General features: G+C 43.5%; 1 long non-coding RNA gene across 1 annotated transcript; it reads right to left on the bottom strand.

Moving 5' to 3' along the window:
• Positions 1 to 200: 200 nt before the first annotated feature.
• On the bottom strand, positions 201 to 7,179 carry LOC121825694 (uncharacterized). Its single transcript, XR_006068070.2, has 3 exons — positions 6,884 to 7,179; positions 5,816 to 5,861; positions 201 to 425 (listed from the first exon to the last, which is right to left on the bottom strand). It is a non-coding gene; the product is annotated as an uncharacterized LOC121825694 (long non-coding RNA).
• Positions 7,180 to 11,923: the final 4,744 nt, after the last annotated feature.

An 11,923-nucleotide genomic window follows, 5' to 3' on the forward strand; every position in this document is an offset into this window, starting at 1 on the left:
GCCTGAATCAAGAAGGCTTAAGTGATCCACTGTTTCACAATTACCGTGTATAGGGAATAGTCATCTATGCAAGCAATACTCATGACTTAGAAATGTCACCCCCAAAAAACAGAAGTTGTCATTTTGTTTAAAAGGCATTTCCTGAAGAGTATACATCTATATACTACAAAACCCCAGAAAGCATATAAAATTAACATGGAAATTCTTGTTTTTATTATTAACATGAGTGCTGAATTTTAGTTAAGCTGTACATTGAGTACATGTGTCACCAAATTTCCCTTTAGCTTATGAACAAAGATTGCACTCTAGAGATAGTCGTCCCTTTCCCTAAGGAGCAGGACCTTTTCAATACGAGGAGGTATGCTCTGTAATATGACAGACCTCTCACTCTTCCTCTCTTCAGCTCTCCGATGGACAAACCATGTCTAAAATCAGAGGAGGACAGGATTGGATTTAGCATTGGCTTCCTTCCCAGAGCCAAGAGATAAAAACCTCTTTAAGCAACATAACACTGACTTTCTATTCAGCTCACAAAAGCAAATACCAGCTGTGTATCAACTTCTGCGATAGGCCATGATTTTGTCTTTTTCCAGCAGTATAGACACTTCAGTGGTTTCTTTTTTATTGCATGGAAAGCTTAGGTTACAACTTGTTCCAGGTCCTTGATGTTAATTCAATATATGGTAACTGGGTAAAGGAGAGTCTTCATTCTGACATTTGACCATCAGCTGTAGAATATCTTCCTCACTAGTGATACATTCCTCTTGTTTGGGCGGAGATTGTAGATCACAAAATTTTAGCACATTTTAAAGGTCTATGGAGGGGAACAGTTTTCTGTTTGTAAAATTAATTTTCAGTATGAAGTAGTTAATCAACACAAACAAGTGTGGGAGATTTTTAGAATGAAAATGTCCTTCAAGAGTGCCAATGGGATTGTTGGGACTTGAAATTTCAGGAAAGCAAACAGGTGGTAGGCAGAGATGGCATGGACAATGGTTTGACATCACAGCCTCCAGTGTTTGAGAAAGTTGACAAATTTAACCTAAATGACATACAGGACACTGAAACCTTTGCCATCTCCAGGAGTTCAACTGAAAGGTTAACTTCCACCCATGGTTAATCTGAACAGAATATGTTCTTTCATGAACAGTATATGTTCATAGTAAATCTGAACAGTATATTCTTTCATGTTATACAAAGTTCTCCATGATGAGGATGAAGAATAATATCTCTGCTTCAGCTATATTTCCAGAATCCTGTCAAGCACAGAGGGCACACTAGGCCCTGCTGTGTCACCAGGACATCTAAAGCCCATCATTCTTCAAAAGGTAAAGAGTAAGATGGTCCACAACAGTGTGGGGAAAGTAGTCATAAATCAGCTCTTCCTAAATATGGTCTAGCTATGGAAACACAGTCACAGTTACCTGTGACATGTCACCATCCTCTCAGACTCCTAGTGAATGAGGGTCCATTTTATTGGGAAGTTTTCAAATAAAACTGCACATTTGTATAGTCTAATGAAGACCAACCAAAGGACCAGAAGCCCTACTACCATCCTGATGCCCCCATGAACTTGAATAAAGCCCCATTGGCCGACTCATGTGGGCTCACATTAAGTCAGAGTTCCCTGTGTTTGATTCCTAAAGCCTAACTATTATGTCTGTAAGAGGAAAGGGGAAATCAGAAACGAAGATTTTGGAAAGTCACACTGAAGAGTGTCCAAACAGGAGACCATGGGTGATTTCTCTTGTGTCTTGTGTCCACCTTCTCTCTGTAGCTGCAGTGCACCAGTCTGTAGAGCTGCAGTGCATCAACCTCTAGTCCTGCAGTGTACCAGCCACTCTAGAGTTTCAGTGCATCAACCTCTCTAGAGCTGCAGTGCATCAGCATTTCTAGAGCTGCAGTGCATCAGCCTCTCTAGAGCTGCAGTACACCATTCTATAGAGCTGCAGTGTATCATCCTCTCTAGAGCTTCAGTGCATCAACCTCTAGTCCTGCAGTGCACCAGCCACTCTAGAGCTACAGTGCATCAACCTCGCTAGAGCTGCAGGGTATCAGCATTTTTAGAGCTACAGTGCATCAGTCTCTCTACAGCTACAGTGCATCAATCTCTAGAGCTGCAGTGTATCAGTCTCTCTAGAGCTGCAGTGCATCAGTCTCTCTAGAGCTTCAGTGCATTAGTCTCTCTAGAGCTGCAGTGTATCAGTCTCTCTACAGCTACAGTTTATCAGCCCTTAGAGCTGCAGTTTATGAGTCTCTCTGGAGCTGCAGTGCACCAGCCTCTAGAGATGCAGTGCTCCAGCCTCTCTAGAGCTACAGTGCACCAGCCTCTCTAGAGCTGCAGTGCATCAACCTCTCTAGAGCTACAGTGCATCAGCATTTCTAGAGCTGTAGTGCATCAGTCTCTCTAGGGCTGCAGTGCATCAATCTCTAGTCCTGCAGTGCACCAGTCACTCTAGAGCTACAGTGCATCATCCTCTCTAGAGCTGCAGTACATCATCCTCTCTAGAGCTGCAGTTCATCATTTTCCAATGCATCAGCTTCTAGAACTGCAGTGCATCAGCTTCTCTAGAGTTGCAGTGCATCAACATTTCTAGAGGTGCAGTGCATCAGCCTCTCTAGAGCTGTAGTGTATCAGCATTTTTAGAGCTACAGTGCATCAGTCTCTCTACAGCTCCAGTGCGTCAACCTCTAGAGATGCAGGGCATCAGTCTCTCTAGAGCTGCAGTGCATCAACCTCTAGTCCTGCAGTGCACCAGCAACCCTAGAGCTACAGTGCATCATCCTCTCTAGAGCTGCAGTGCATCATCCTTTCGAGAGCTGCAGTGCATCAGCATTTCTGGAGCTGCAGTGCATCAACCTCTCTAGAGCTGCAGTACACCATTCTATAGAGCTGCAGTGCATCATCCTCTCTAGAGCTTCAGTGCATCAACATCTAGTCCTGCAGTGCACCAGCCACTCTAGAGCTACAGTGCACCAGCTACTCTAGAGCTACAGTGCAACATCCTCTCTAGAGCTGCAGTGCATCATTTTCCAGTGCATCAACCTCTAGAGCTGCAGTGCATCAGCCTCTCTAGAACTAGAGTGCATCAGCATTTCCAGAGCTGCAGTGCATCAGTCTCTTTAGAGCTGCAGTGCCTCAACCACTAGTCCTACAGTGCACCAGCCACTGTAGAGCTACAGTACATCATCCTCTCTAGAGCTGCAGTGCATCATCCTCTCTGGAGCTGCAGTATATCATTTTCCAGTGCATCAGCTTCTAGAAATGCAGTATATTAACCTATCTAGAGTTGCAGTACATCAGCATTTCTAGAGCTGCAGTGCATCAGTCACTCTACAGCTACAGTGCATCAGCCCCTAGAGCTTCAGTTTATGAGTATCTTTAGAACTGCAGTGCACCAGCCTCTAGAACTGCAGTGCACCAGCCTCTAGAGATGCAGTGCTCCAGCCTCTCTAGAGCTACAGTGCACCAGCCTCTCTAGAGCTGCAGTGCATCATCCTCTCTAGAGCTGCAGTGCATCAACCTCTCTAGAGCTTCAGTGCATCAGCCTCTCTAGAGCTGTAGTACATCAACCTCTCTAGAGCTTCAGTGCATCAGCCTCTCTAGAGCTGCAGTGCATCATCCTCTCTAGAGCTGCAGTGAATCAACCTCTCTAGAGCTGCAGTGCATCATTTTCCAGTACATCAGCTTCCAGAACTGCAGTGCATCAGCCTCTCTAGAGCTGCAGTGTATCAGCATTTCTAGAGCTACAGTGCATCAGTCTCTCTACAGCTACAGTGTGTCAACCCCTAGAGCTGCAGTGTATCAGTCTCTCTAGAGCTTCAGTGCATCAGTCTCTCTAGAGCTGCAGTGTATCATCCTCTCTAGAGCTGCAGTGCATCATCCTTTCTAGAGCTGCAATGCATCATTTTCCAGTGCATCAGCTTCTAGAACTGCAGTGCATCAACCTCTCTAGAGCTGCAGTGTATCAGCATTTCTAGAGCTACAGTGCATCAGTCTCTCTATAGCTACAGTGTGTCAACCCCTAGAGCTGCAGTGTATCAGTCTCTCTAGAGCTTCAGTGCATCAGCCCCTAGAGCTGCAGTGTATCAGCCTCTCTAGAGCTGCAGTGCATCAGCATTTCTAGAGCTGCAGTGCATCAGTCTCTCTAGAGCTGCAGTGCATCAGCATTTCTAGAGCTGCAGTGCGTTTGTCTCTCTACAGCTACAGTGCATCAGCCCCTAGAGCTGCAGTGTATGAGTCTCTCTAGAGCTGCAGTGCACCAGCCGCTAGAACTGCAGTGCACCAGCCTCTAGAGATGCAGTGCACCAGCCTCTCTAGCGCTACAGTGCACCATCCTCTCCAGAGCTGCAGTGCATCAACCTCTCTAGAGCTTCAGTGCATCAACTTCTCTAGAGCTGCAGTGCATCAACCCCTCTAGAGCTGCAGTGCATCAACTTCTCTAGAGCTGCAGTGCATCAACCTCTCTAGAGCTTCAGTGCATCAGCCTCTCTAGAGCTGTAGTGCATCAACCTCTCTAGAGCTTCAGTGCATCAGCCTCTCTAGAGCTGCAGTGCATCATCCTCTCTAGAGCTGCAGTGCATCATCCTTTCTAGAGCTGCAATGCATCATTTTCCAGTGCATCAGTCTCTAGAACTGCAGTGCATCAGCCTCTAGAGCTGCAGTGCACCAGCCTCTCTAGCGCTGCAATGCAACAACCTCTCTAGAGCTGCAGTGCATCAACCTCTCTAGAGCTTCAGTGCATCAACCTCTCTAGAGCTGCAGTGCATCCACATTTTTAGAGCTGCAGTGCATCAACCTCTCTCTCTAGCAAAGGATAATCAGGCTACTATAAACAATTCAAGAGAAGTCAGGTAAGGAGGAGGACCCTAAGGCAGACATGCATGGATCACCTCAGGAAGGGAAAATGGTTAAGAGCTCCTGGGTAAACTGGGAAGGGGGTAGAAGGTTGGGGATGAGGAATGGGAGTATGAGGGATCTGGATGGTCAGGTTGGAGTAGGGATGAAAAGGGAGAGCAATGAAAGAGATATCTTGAGAGAGCCATTATGGGGTTAGGGAGAAAGCTGGTGCTAGGGAAATTCCCAAGAACCCACAAGGATGACCCCAGCTAAGACTCCTAGCAATGGTGGAGAGGATGCCTTAATTGGTCTTCTTCTGTAGTCAGATGAGGTCTACCTTAATTGTCATAGAACCTACTTCCAGTGACTGATGGAAGCAGATGCAGAGATCTACAGCCAAGTACTTGGCTGAGCTCCTGGAGTTCAGTTGAAGAGAGCGAGGAGGGATTATATGAGCCAGGGGCATCAGGACCATGATGGGATAAAAACACAGAGACAGCTGATCCGAGTTAGTGGGAGCTCACAGACTCTGGACTGACAGCTGGGGAGCTTGCATGGGATGAAACTAGGCCCTCTGAATGTGGGTGACAGCTGTGTGGATTGATCTGTTTGTGGGGTCCCTGACAGTGGGACCAGGACTAATCCTGGTTATATGAACTGGCTTTTTAGAGCTCATTCCCTATGGTGGGATGCCTTGGTCAGCCTTGATGCAGGGGTGAGGGGCTTGGTCCTGCCCCAACTGAATGTACCAGGCTTTGTTGACTCACAATGGAGGCCTTACCATCTATGAAGAGTAGATGTGGGAGTGGAGTGGGGTAGGGATGAGAGCAGGAGATGGGGAGGGAGGGGGAACTGTGGTTGGTATGTAAAATGAAAAAAAAAATCTTGAATAAAAAAGTGCCTAGTACAAGGCTTCCCAAGAACTGAGGAAGGCTATAGATTGAATGTTCAATGTCTTTGCTTGGATTTACTGACCTTCACTTTGACTTCAGCAACATTCAAAGCTTGTGCAAGTTCCTTCCTGTGGAAAGAAAACCACAAATGTTTAGCAGGCAATGTTTCACATGAACTGCAAAGTCACAAATGATATCTATGCTTTTTTAATATTGCTGTGCTCCCTCAGACCCCATTTAACTTTCATTCTCAGAACTAGTCTTGCTTTTCCAATGGTTTTACCTCTTACAAAAGTTTCTAAACAATAGAGATGAATAATTTTAACACATTATTAAAAATTAAAATTAAAAGCCAAAGTGTATGCTGAGCAAATTGTACTAAATTAAAAACAGCACCAGGGGAAGGGAAAAGGAAACCAAAAGAAATTGATGGATAGGGACACAGTCCCTGAAAAGATGACGAGGCTACTGGTGAGGAGGTCACAAAAGAAAGTGTAAATCCTTAACACTGGTGAACTTTACACTAGTGAGTATTTTGGCACACTATACTCATGTCTCTATATTTTACAGAAATTAAAATATGACAGGAAACTCCTGGTGTTGACTATGTACACTTGTTTCAGTTCAACACTACACGCTAATACTGATCTTGACCCCTACACAAGGCACCCTCCTGTACCCACCACCGAGGGAGAAGACAGCAGTGGCTTAGGGAGGGATGATAGGAAACCACGGCCTGGAAGAACAAAAGGACACCTCAACCTGAGACAACAGGGAGGTTGGGGATAGCTCCTGGTGCCAGACACATTCTTGGCAAGTGCATCTGGATACTGGGTTTCTTTGAATATTTTTTCCATTTCCTCAACCTGCCCCAGTGTGAACTGCAATGTGGTTCACTGCCGCCTTCATGAGGAATGGTGCCTCGGAACCCGAATCACATGCTCGGCTGAGGGCCTTGGCTCCTCCTGGTGATGCTCTGACGAAGAGGAGTTCGGGTCCCTACTGTTCTCCTCAGAGTTGTTTTGGCCCTCACGGACCTGGCGGCCCCCGTTATTTAGTGCCATTACGCAGCAGGTGTCACCTCCACTAGAGTTGCCACCCACCATCGCCAAGGCAGCCTCTAAGGTGGGGACCTCAGATATATCCTCACCATTCTCATTTCTCACAACGTATATATATCGTCAATAGAGCTTGCGGGCCATGACTAGTAGTGGGCCGAAGCCACAGAGAGAAGTGGGGCCCCAGGAATGCCCACACTCAAGGCCTATTGTTCGGTCAGTCTCTACTATTGATGGGGCGTCAAGAGAGGGGCTGAGGAAAGGGTGACGTCAATGTGTCCTTCTGCGCATGCTCCACACTTCTCCATGTTCCTCACGGTTGACGTCCACACGCTCCTCTCCAGAAGGGCGCCATAGTTTTTTCCCTCCCTGACTGACTGCTCTGGGCTTTCTGAACTCCTGATGAGGTAGGTGGTATTTGCTTTGGTGCACAAATGGTGGGTGTGGCCCAAAGATGAGGAACTGAGGGAGCCACTGTGAACAGGCTTGTGAAACGTCGTGTGAAATTAAACCTTACTTCTAGGGCATGCGTGTAGAATGAGTTTTAGCTTGTGTCTGTGCGCATGCGCATGCTGCCTGTTCCTCCTAGGTTGTAGAGATGACACTGAAGGGTGAATTGTGTAGCATTGCAAGATAATTGCGGAATAGAGTATGGGAGAAAGGTGGGAACACACACAGACCACAGGACCCTTGGGTGAACATGTAGAAAATTTCTGTGGACCTCACCCTCCACCTACCACTGCTGCTCAGAGAATGGGCTTAGAACTAAGTAGACATGATCAGCTTAGTGGCTGCTAGTACAAGAGTCCCTGGTAGTACATTGAATGCTAGCTAGCCATTCTTCTTCAAGCTCAACATCAAGATCTTGGGACTGGGTTTGAATATAATTCTAGTTAATGACACTGTCAAAAACCAAACAAAAGACACTCCCTCCTCTCAAAAGAAAAATGATCTGTTTGAGAAATAATTACCTCAGATTATAATAATTTTATAATCTCTGATAAATTCCACATGTAATAGTTGCCTCAGTTCTTATCACTGAGGATGTTGATGCGGTCCTTTCTGTTGGATTGAATGTAAATACATAAATATTCAGGCAGTGTTTAAAACAATATTTGGCATGTGACATATGGCATATGGTACCGTTCAGAAAAGTAATATGTGCCTGAGTTAGACACTGTTGGAAGTGGGGAGGGTCAGTACCACCCTTCCTGACAGATTCCCAGAAGTAAAGAAAATTTTGCCTTGTTCAGGATTACAAATTTCTCCTGAAAAGATACAAAGAGGAGATACTATTAATTTATTTAGGATATAAAATAGATCTACAAAAAAATAGACCCCAAAAGGTACAAATTAAGAAAGATTAATTACAGACTCTTAATGACTTTCAAAGATTATTTGGAGACATTTCCCATCTATGAACTGTTGGAGAGGTAAAAAATGATGAATTGAATAATTTGTTCAAAACCTTAGAAGGTGACAAAGATTTAAATAGTTCAAAAAATTATCTGCTGAAGCTAAGAGAGAATTGGCCTTGGTGGAAAAGAAAGTACAGGAAGTACATGTGGATCATGTGGATCCAAAACTTGATTGCATTTTGGTTATTTTACCCTCTAAGCATTCTCCTACAGGAATTTTAATGCAGAGGGAAGCTATTATATTGGAATGGATATTTCTACCAAATAAACAGAGTAAAAAATGAAAAACATATGTGGAAAAGATCTCTGACTTGATTTTAAATGGAAAATTGAGACTTTGTCAATTAGCAGGAACAGACCCAGCAGAAATTGTAGTACATTCAACTAAGAATGACATTGAAAAATTATGGGTAAAAAGTGAACCTTGGCAAAAATCTTGCAGTAAATTTGGGGAGGGATTAGCAGCAAATATCCCAAAATTTATAGAATTCAACTTATAAAGAGAACTGATTGGATTCTGCCTCACATTGTATGGGAAATACCCATATCTGGAGCCTGTACATTTTATACAGATGCAAACAAACAAGGAAAGGAAGGTCACAATTCAGAAAATTTAAGTAAGTGGTTCAAAATCCTTATAATTCAGTTCAAAAATCAGAATTGTATGCTATTCTGATGGTATTGACGGATTTTTTGGAACCTCTCAACATAGTTACTGACTCTCAGTATGATGAAAGAGTGGTATTACATATTGAGACTGCAGAATTTACCCCTGATGAGTCAGCATAAATTTTGTTATTTATTCAGCTACATGATATAATCAGGAACAGGAAACATCCCTTACATATAACTCACATCTGATCCCATATGGGTGTGCCAGGCCCTCTAGCAAAAGGTAATGTTGAGCTTGATAACCTATTGATAGGAAATGTGCTCAAGGTTTCAGAATTTCATAAAAAAATACATCATGTTAATAGTAAAGGTTAAAAAAAGGATTTTCCATAACCGGTAAACAAGCCAAGGAAATTATAAGGAAATATCCTACTTATTCTTTTTAAAATCAGACTTCACTACCAGCAGGATATAACTCAGAGAGAACTCAGAGGAATGAAATCTGGCAGATGGATGTGTTTCACTTTGTATATTTTGGAAAATTAAAATATGTACAGCACACTATTGACACTTATTCAGGATTTCAATGGGCAACTGCTATGAGTTCTGAAAAAGCTGAATCTGTAATCACGCATTTGCTGGAAGTTATGGTCATCATGGGTATACCTGCACAAATTAAAATTAACAATGCTCCAGCATCTGTCTTTGGTACAATGAAATAGATTTTTGCTTATTACAATATAAAGCATATTACAGGTATACCACATAATCCTACAGGCCAAGCAGTCATAGAAAGATCAAACAGAACTCTAAAGGATATGCTAAATAAACAGAAAGCGGTAACAAAAAAACCAGAAATAGACTGCATAATGCTCTATTAACTTTGAATTTTCTCAATGCTAACGAGAATAGAGCAATAGCTGTGGAGTGACATTGGATAATAGAAAAAACTACTGAGTTAAATCAGCCTATATAATTTAAAGGTGTGCTGACCTCAGAATGGGATCCAGGATATGTGTTACATTGGGGACAAGGTTTTGCTTTTGTTTCTACAGGAGAAGGTAAGCTGTGGATACCATCAAAATTAATAAAGGTTTGATTTAAACAAGAGAGACCTCTTAATTAGAAGAGGTGATAGTTCATCAACCAGCATGATCATCCAATTAAAGTTAACTTATATCACTAACAAATGCTTTTCATTTAATCAGATGTAACTTGCCAAAAGGGGACCTCCCCAAAGTTAGGCTTGGAGAAGGGGTATTGTTTTTGTCTTTCAAGAGAATGACAGCTAAGGAATCTGAAGAATACTGGACAAATGAGACATCTCAAGAAAAGGGACAAATCACCCAGAAAAAAAAAGTCTCAAGAAAAAGAGTAAATTGCCCTATTGTTTTTATCACATATAAAATTTCATAAGTCTTCCTAAATATTTGTTTCTACTCTTCTCTCCAGACACTTAGCATAACCCTAGGGTTTTCCCTGCTCTTGGAAGTTTTGGGAGGGTCAGGATTAAAAATACATTTCAAAATTTTTAAGGTTTATTTTTCTTTTTCTTTATGTATGTATTGTTCACTTGTGTGTATTTGTACATGTGTGTGGGTGTAGACACATAATAAGGCATATGACACCTTTTCAGAAAAAATAATAGGTGCCTGAGTTAACCACCGTCGAAAGTGGGGAAGGCTCAGTAACTCTCTTCCTGACAGATTCCCATATGCCTTACAATGTATTTTGTGTGTTTCTAAAAGTTGATTACTTGGCTGTCCAAGGGTTTGTCAGTATAGATAAAGAGACAGAGACCCCGAGTCTGCAGCACGCTAATGCAGGAAGCTGGAGTCTTTATGGTGGATGTGGAAACATGGAAGGCACTTGACATTTGTTTTTTGTTTTTTTTCTTTTTTGGATTTTCAAGACAGGGTTTCTCTGTGTAGCTTTGCGCCATTCCTGGAAAGCACTATGAAATCCAGGCTGGGCTCAAACTCACAGAGACTCACCTGACTCTGTCTCCCGAGTGCTGGGATTAAAGGTGTGCACCACCACCAACAGGCTTGGCACTTGACGTTCGTACTTGGGCCTCAGAGGACAGTTTTTTCTCTCGCTGACTGCCACACAATTTCTAGGAGATCTCTGCATTATAATTTCAGAGGGGGAAGAGAACAGAAGGCAAAGAAAGAAGCAGCTAAGAAAAAAGAAAATGGGATGGGCAGTGTCAGCTCTATTTAGCTAAATCCCAAAACTTGAGCTCCATATATCTTGGGACCCTGAATGAAATGCCTTGTTCACAGCTTCCTTAACCATGAAATGGGATAACACCAATGGCACAGGACAGGGATGCCATCAGGGTTCATTGAGTTACTTGCAGAGTTTGACATCCTTTTACTTCAACTTCACAAAACCAGTGTACAAGTAACTCCAGTTTACTTCCCCTGAAAAGCATAATCTCAGCACTAGGACAGTGCTTCCAGAGCCTATATCAGCATGGATGCCTCTGACTCCTGAATTACTGTAAATAGCCCAAACAAGCTGCCTGTAACAATCCAGTGCATCTCATACTCAGCTCTAAACAGGTTGTCCCATCAAATCACTCCCCTCAGGGCTCAGGGAACCCCAGAGAAGAGGAGGCAGAAAGAGTGTAAGAGCCAGAGGGGATGGAGGACACCAGGAGAACAAGTCCCTCCAAATCAACTGAGCAAAGCTCCTCTGAACTCTCAGAGACTGTAGCAGCAAACACAGGGCCTGCATGGGTCTACACCAAACCTCTGAATTCAGTTTAGTGTTTTAGGGGACTCCTGCGTGTGTTGACAAAGGGTCTTTGATTCTTCGGGTCAGTCCAGAAGCCCTGGGACTTCCATGCTTTCACCTTGTGATTCCAGAGCTGAGAGAATATTTCTCTAAGTATTCCTAGTCCCTATGTGATTGTGGGTTAATCGCCATGGTCAATGGCCTGAGCAAGGGCTGTGCTCAGGCCTCATTCTCCACTCCTTGGCTCATTTCATGCTTCAGACACCATGCTCTGAGTCTTGTCATTTGCCTACCTGCCTGCCTTGTGCCCCTTTCCATGCATTCCTTCACACCTTCTGGTTTGCAGAACTTTCTTCAACT

Source organism: Peromyscus maniculatus, chromosome X (genome assembly GCF_049852395.1).
Source record: "Peromyscus maniculatus bairdii isolate BWxNUB_F1_BW_parent chromosome X, HU_Pman_BW_mat_3.1, whole genome shotgun sequence".
Taxonomy (NCBI): Eukaryota; Metazoa; Chordata; class Mammalia; order Rodentia; family Cricetidae; genus Peromyscus; species Peromyscus maniculatus.